Below are 7,822 nucleotides of genomic sequence, written 5' to 3'. Positions count from 1 at the left end.
CACACACACACACACACACACACACACACACACACACACACACACACCACGTTGGTCCTGCCAAAAGGCTCATTTCTTGAGTTCTGCTGAGTGGAGAAAGTCAGACATCTCCACGCGGCACGCACCCTGCGAGTATAGGTGTACGTGTCACAATTCACTGGTAATTTTCCCCCTGAAAATGAGGACTCTTTAATTGGACAGTTATACAGCCAAAAGAAATTTCCCCAACTCTCCCCGGGAAATGGGAGAGCAGGTTGGGAATCCGTTTCCCTACCACCCCGAGTATGGCGGTGGCCCTTGGCTCTGCCTCGTGTTTCGCCGTCCTTCCCAGAGCCCAGACCTCGGACCCCGGCCGGCCCGGCCCCGCGTTTGCCGGCTGCCCTCCATCAGAGACCTCGCACATTGCCAAGCTGGTATTACCATCTCAATGTCCGCATTTCTCCGCCTTCCACACCTCTTGCGTGCTTGGGTGGTAAAGTCAAGGATCTGCTTTCTGAACTTTAAATCCAGGAGGGGGAATCAAATTCTTGGTTAGAGGCTCTCTTGGCAGTTTCAGAGCCCTGTGGTTGGTGTGGCTGAAACTTGAGGTGAGCCGCAGTCTGAGCGGGTGTGGCGGGTGTGGAGCTTTTCCTACCGCAGCAGCATCCTGCTGGGGCCTCACCAAATTCTCCTTTGGAGGAAGTATCTTCCTCCCTCCATTCTCGATGAATGGCATCCGAAAACAACCGAAATCAAATTTACCTAGTTTCAGGTTCTCTTTTGCAACCATGGCAATCAGAGGACGCAAACTTCACACTTCCTGCTCTACCACCACTGCTATACTTGATGAGGGCAGCAGGAATGCAGCTGCTGCGAATAACTCTCAGCATTCACCAGCCTTCCACCTATAACAAGTGCAAGACAGGTGGCTTCTAAGTAAAAACTGGGGAAGGACAGGGAGATAGATGAGTAGGAGCGGGGAAGTTCTGCCCAGCAGGTCACCTGGGCCTGTTCTAACAACTGGGATGTGGGGCAATCATTTATTCAACCAATATCGATTGAGTGCTTTTTGCATGCTAGACATTCTTCTAGGGGTTGGGGACACAGCAGAGAACAAAAACATAAAAATCCTAGCCATCATGGACCTTACCTTCCAGGTGGGAGAGACAGATGATAAAGAAAATATGTGCCTGCAATATGATTAGAAATGCTATGGAGTGGCACAAGGAGATCAGCTCCATGCTTTGTGACCACCTAGAGGGGTGGGATAGGGAGGGTGGGAGGGAGACGCAAAAGGGAGGGGATGTGGGGATATATGTATTCGTACAGCTGACTCAGTTTGTTATACAGCAGAAACTAAAACAACGTTGTAAAGCACTTATACTCCAGTAAAAATGTTAATAAAAAAAAAAAAAGGTAATGCTATGGAGAAATATTAGGCAGGGGTGGGAGATAAGGAGTTTGAGGGGTGTTCTTTTAAGTAGGTGATCAAAGAAAACCTCTGGAGGTATTTAAGCAAAGGTCTGAAGGAGGTTGGGAAACAAGATATCTGGGCAGACAACTTTTGAAGCAGAAAGCACAGCAAGTACAAAAGCCCTGAGACAGGAATATGCCTGAGTGCTCTGGGAGCAACCAAGAAGCCAGAGTGGCAGAATGGGGAAGTCAGAGAAGAAGTAGGGGTGACAGGCCAAATGAGGCCCTTACTCTGCGTGAGTTGGAAGCCACTGGAGGGTTTTGTGTAGAAAAGTGTCATCTTCTGACACACTGTGATAGGACCACTTTGACTGCTGGGTTGACAATAGACAATAGGGGGTAAGGGCTGAAGCAGAGACCAATGAGAAGACTATTGAAATAATTCAGGAGCAGGCTTCCCTGGTGGCGCAGTGGTTGAGAGTCTGCCTGCCAATGCAGGGGACACGGGTTCGAGCCCTGGTCTGGGAGGATCCCACATGCCGCGGAGCAACTAGGCCCGTGGGCCACAACTACTGAGCCTGCACGTCTAGAGCCTGTGCTCCGCAACAAGAGAGGCCGCGATAGTGAGAGGCCTGCGCACCGCAATGAACAGTGGCCCCCGCTTGCCACAACTAGAGAAAGCCCTGGCACAGAAACGAAGACCCAACACACCCAAAAATAAATAAATTTATAAAAAATAAAAAAGAAATAATCCAGGAGCAAGAGGAGAGTGATTGGACCAGGGAGACCAGGGAGATAGGGGTGGCGGTGATGAGCTGTCAGGGATTCCTCACAGACTGGATGTGAAGGAAAGAAAGCAAGGAGGACTCTGAGGGTTTTGGCCTGAGTAGCTTGGAAGGTTGGACCTGCCATAACAAAGATGGAGAAGGCTTCAAAAGGAGAAGGTTGGGGTAAAATCAAGAAGGCCAAAGGGAAGACCAGAAAGAAAGCACACGTGATTTGAATGATCTTCGATTTCCTCAGCTTATAAAATGAATGAAAGAATACCTACTTCATTAGGATTGTTTTAAGGATGACATGAATTAATGTAGTGAAGCGTCCAGCACAGTACCTGACACCTGGCAGCCACTTAAGAATGTTCCCTCTCTGCAAATATGAATTCATATACATCCATTATACCCCAGAAGTAAAGGAAAGGGAAAGAAAACAGGAGAGAAAGGACAGGAAATGAAAACAGAAGAAATAAAGTCCAACAAAGGTGCCTAATGCAAATTGTCTGACGATAGTTTCTCCTAAATTCTGCTTCCTCAAGGGGACACACTAAAGTATCAGAGTTTGCTAGTTTGGGAAAGGAGTTTGAAATATGAAAAGTTGGTAATAAAGCAGAAAAAAATACCCACAACATAAACAAAGAATTTCAGTTGCTACTCCTTATAAAGCATTCTTACAAACAAATAAGAAAGACAGAAGAACAGAAAAATAGTCAAGGGAGATGAACAGAGAATTCTAAAAAAAAGCCAATATTCTATAAAAAGTCCAACCATATTAAGTAAAGCTAGAATGAGAGGCAATTCTTTTTTATTTATAAATTTGACAAAGATTAGAAAAAATAATTATGCCTATTGTGGATATTGGACAGTATCATACCATGCTGAATGGAGTATAAATTACAATAATTTTTAGCAATTGATGTCTAAATCATTAAAATGTATATACTTTTTGAACCAGAAATTTAACTTCTAAGAATTTATGCTAATATTCAAATATTTGCTAAAAATTTACATATAAGAATGTCCATTACAAAGTTATTTAAATGTAGTGAAAAAATTAGAAATATCCCAAGTATCTAACAAGACAAAATTGTGGTAAGCGTAAGCACAATATGTTATGGTTTAGCCATGTTAGAATATTATAGGCAGATTTTTAAAAACATTGTTGAATACCTATTAAATGGAATATGTTCACAATACATTAATGTATAAAATAAGCTTGCCACAAAACAGTATGTAAAATATGGTTCTCCTTTAAAATGTTAATAACTGTTATCTCCATACTAGGATGACAGTTTATTTTTATTCTCTTTGTGCTTTTCTCTATTTCTAAGTGTTCTGGCATAAGCAGGTATTCTGTTCTCTTAGGAGTGGAATTGCTGGATGACAGGCTGTATATATCAGTCAGATTTAGTTAATACTGTCAAACAGTTTTCCAAACTAGCTATACCAATTTACACTCCCACTGGCAATGTATGAGTTCTGGTTTGAAGATGCATTTTGTTTCTGAAGATGTATTTTTAACAGCATGCGTCCAGGAAACAGCCATTGATTTGAATCCTACTGCTTTAGAAGTTACAATAATTAATTAAGAAGTTAGAAACAAGTACATCAGTTGTGAATGCCTATGTTAGTAACAATATCAACCATTTCTAACTTGTACTTTTCATTAATTTATCTCATTTTATTTTTACCCTCTTTAAGTGTGTTATATACCCTACGTTAAAGAACTAAAATTAGATTTCTTTAGTGCAGAAGCCAGACAAGATTTCCTTCTTTTTCTTACCTCCTTTAATCCCACTTAAAAATGTAATTATGTCTTAAATTGTACTATACATTTCTCAAACTATTAAATATTTAAGATACCAAAAATCCATGCTTATATGAAAAAGGAGAGCAATATCTTACTAACACACGCATACTTGCACACACTCTTCTTTCACAGAGCTCATAAGACCATAGTCCATATCTCTTTGAGGAAACAGACAAAGGGTATCACCCTCTGTTTAACAAAAAACAGAAGTTAAGGTGTAGCATAGGGAAGAGAGCAGTCTGAGATGAGGATATCAAAACGATCCCTTCATTGACCCAGATACCTTGGAATCTAAACTAAAAATAGCATGAAGACATTATCATTTGTAATCAAATTAAATTTAAATTAGCTTCTAAAGTTTCTTTTCTTAGAAAGAGCTCAGAAATGAACAATGTATATCCTATTAGAATATTAATTATCCCGTCAAATTCTCTTTTCTAGCAAATACCTTAACAAAAACCCATTGCTTTTGAATGGTCTTGTCTCCTGTAGAAATTGTCAAGTGGTCAGGGTCTACTGCACTGATGATGTGAGGCTTATTTATTATTAAAACTCTTCTCAAATCCATCTGTCTTCTCTTTTAAAGTGAATCACCATAGCATGTTAAGGGCCCAGGCTCTGGAGCAGATGCACCTGACAGACGTGTTCAAAATCCAGCTCTACTGCTTTCCAGCTATGTGACCTGGATCAAATAACTAAGTATTCTTACTCATTTCTTGTTGTGCCTCAGCTTTCTCTCTAAAAATAACCATCATGGTACCTACATCATTGGTTTGTAATGAGGATTGTATATCTCTATCTCTTTATATTTTTCTAAGCACAGTCTACGGCACATAATAAACACTCATTAATTTAGTTTTCAAGGCAATTTCTGGGAACTTTATCATAAAGAAATAATTCTAAACATGAAGATTTATGTACAAGTATTGTCATACCAGCAAGATGTTATAATATCAAAACTTTGGAAACAATTTAACTGACAAATAGGGATGAACTAAAATAAATTATATTCTATCCAAACATAGTTTACCAAATAGTATGATCTCAGTTTTATAAATACTATAAAATAGGGCTTCCCTGGTGGCGCAGTGGTTAAGAATCCGCCTCTCAATGCAGGCGACACAGGTTCGAGCCCTGACCCAGGAAGATCCCAAGATCCCACATGCCGTGAAGCAACTAAGCCCATGCACCACAACTACTGAGCCTGCGCTCTAGAGCCAGCGAGCCACAACTACTAGCCCGCGTGTCACAACTACTGAAGCCCACGTGCCTAGAGCCCGTGCTCTGCAACAAGAGAAGCCACCGCAATGAGAAGCCCGCACACCACACCAAAGAGTAGCCCCTGCACTACTAGAGAAAGCCGCACACAGCAATGAAGAACCAAAGCAGCCAAAACTAAATAAATAAAATAAATAAAACTGTATATAAAACTATAAAATAAATCCCTTGGTACATTCAGAACTACAACATATAGTTGTAGAAGTTCTTCACTGCACAAGGTACCTGCCCTAGGGGCAAGTGAGATCTGAAATCTAGCTGTGCTCTGCTTGTCAAAAACCATGCAACCATCTCTAGGGTTGCATTTACCTAGAGAACAGGATGCCTTTTTTTGAATTGCTCAAAGGGGCATTATGGATTAGCACCAGCCATCTGGAAATATGGACAGAAAAAAGACTGGAAAGACACAAACCAAGGTATTAACACTGATTATTTTAAAGTAATAGGATTCTGAGATTTTTTTTTTTCACTATGATTTTCTATGTTTTCCAATTTTTCTTTTTTTTCAATAAATAAATTTATTTATTTTTGGCTGCATTGGGTCTTTGTTGCTGCGTGCAGGCTTTCTCTAGTTGCAGTGAGCAGGGGCTACTCTTCATTGCGGTACATGGGCTTCTCATTGCGGTGACTTCTCTTGCTGTGGAGCACAGGCTCTAGGTGCGTGGGCTTCAGTAGCTGTGGCATGCGGGTTCAGTAGTTGTGGCTCGCAAGCTCTAGAGTGCAGGCTTGGTAGTTGTGGCCCACGGGCTTAGCTGCTCGGTGGCATGTGGCATCTTCCCAGACCAGGGCTCGAACCCGTGTCCCCTGCATTGGCAGGTGGATTCTTAACCACTGCGCCACCAGGGAAGTCCCTTCCAAATTTTCTATAATGAATATGCATTGCTTTTATAAGACAAAAATTTTACTTTTAAAAAACAAGTTGGATTTTAAAAGGCAAATCAAAACTAAGATACCACCTCATATCCATTAGGATGCTACTAGTAAAAAAAACAGAATATAACAAGTGTTGGAGAGGATGTGGAGAAATTAGAACCTTTGTGCTATAAAGGGATATAAAATGGTGTAGCCACTATGGAAAATAGTAAGGCAGTTCCTCAAAATATTAAAAATAGAATGACCATACGATTCAGCAATTCCACTTCTGAGTGTATATCTAAAAGAATTGAAAGCAGGATCTGGAAGAGATATTTGCACACCCATGTTCTTAGCAACATTATATCCAATAGCCAAGAGGAGGAGGTGGGAAACTTGGGCATTGCCCTTGACTAGCTGCCTCTTCCAGGGCCATGCCCGCTTCTTGCGGACAGCCTGCATCCAACAGCTGGCCTATGCAAAGAGTAAAGGTTGGGGCTACTCAGTCCAAATCAGAAGGGCTCCTCCAGCTCCAGAGTTCCTCATGCAATCAGGCTGAGACTGCCCTGTTCAACTTCTCCATCAATGGGATTCTGCTTCCTTCACTCCTCCATCTTGTATTGAGCCTGAGAGCACACCCCAATAAACTTCCTGCATGCAAATCTTTTTTTTGAACGCACCCCTTGGCAAGCAGGAGTCCTAACCACTGGACTGCCAGGGAAGTACCCAAATCTCTATCTTAGAGTCTGTTTCCCAGAGGAACCAACCTGCAACTCTTATTAAAGAAATCCTTTCCTTTCCTGATACTCTCTTATATTTTCTTCTTTCATTTTATATTTGATCTCTAGACTTTTAAAAATACATTTGGAGTTTACTTTTACATAATATAGGGATCTGATTGTATTTTTCTCCTTGCAGTGAGAAAATTTCCTCGGCACCATTTACTAAATACTCGATTGTTTCTTCTCTGATTTTATTTCTCTATCATACAACAAATTCTCGTATATACACAGGTCTGTTTCTTGACTTTCTACCCTGCCCTCTTGGCTTAAAGATTTGATCCTGTGATACTGTTTCAATTGCTTTGGCTTATTTTTCAAAATTGCCTTTAAATATTCACCAAATACACTTGAGAATCAGTTTATTGATTTACCTCCAAAAATCCTTCTGGAATTGTTTTTCGAATTACACTGCATTTGTAGATTAATTTTGCAGGAATTAAATCTTTCAAATGTTAAATCATCTCACCTTTTAGCATGGTATTTTGCTTCATTTATTCAGGTGTTTTTAATATCCTTTAATAGAGTCATACAATTTTTCCATAATTATTTTTATATTCTTTTTTAGTTTAATTTCTGTATATTATATGGTTTTGTTGCTATTAAAATATTTTCTATTAAAATTTCTAACTGGTTATTATTGGTAAGGAGGAATTAATTTTTATATATTGATCACATGTCTGGCTGTCTTATTGAACTCTCTTTTTAGTTCTAAAGATAGGTTGAATTTGAAGACGTATTTATATAAATGATCAACATCTGAAAATGAGAATTTTACCCCTTTCTTTCCCATCCTTCTGTGTAATAACAGATGCTTATCACTCTTTCCAGCCACCTAGCATGTTTGAATATCCTTCCTAGATATTCAGAGGTTTCTCTACTTGTAAGACCCCAGCTCCTATGATGAAAGACAGAAACTTGCTTTTTTCAGACTCCTG

At 40.1% G+C, this 7,822-nt stretch overlaps 1 protein-coding gene across 1 annotated transcript in view; it reads right to left on the bottom strand.

Moving 5' to 3' along the window:
- Positions 1-579, bottom strand: part of FHIP1A (FHF complex subunit HOOK interacting protein 1A) — a 278,113-nt gene extending 277,534 nt beyond the window's left edge. The window contains exon 1 of the mRNA XM_027117171.1: positions 421-579. The gene's annotated coding sequence lies outside the window, so the exon portion shown is untranslated. The remainder of the gene's footprint in view (positions 1-420) is intronic.
- Positions 580-7,822: the final 7,243 nt, after the last annotated feature.

This window comes from Aethalodelphis obliquidens, unplaced genomic scaffold (genome assembly GCF_003676395.1).
Source record: "Aethalodelphis obliquidens isolate GAN/ISIS:26980383/991018 unplaced genomic scaffold, ASM367639v1 scaffold17, whole genome shotgun sequence".
NCBI lineage: Eukaryota > Metazoa > Chordata > Mammalia > Artiodactyla > Delphinidae > Aethalodelphis > Aethalodelphis obliquidens.
This window is presented reverse-complemented; position numbering and strand designations above follow the sequence as displayed.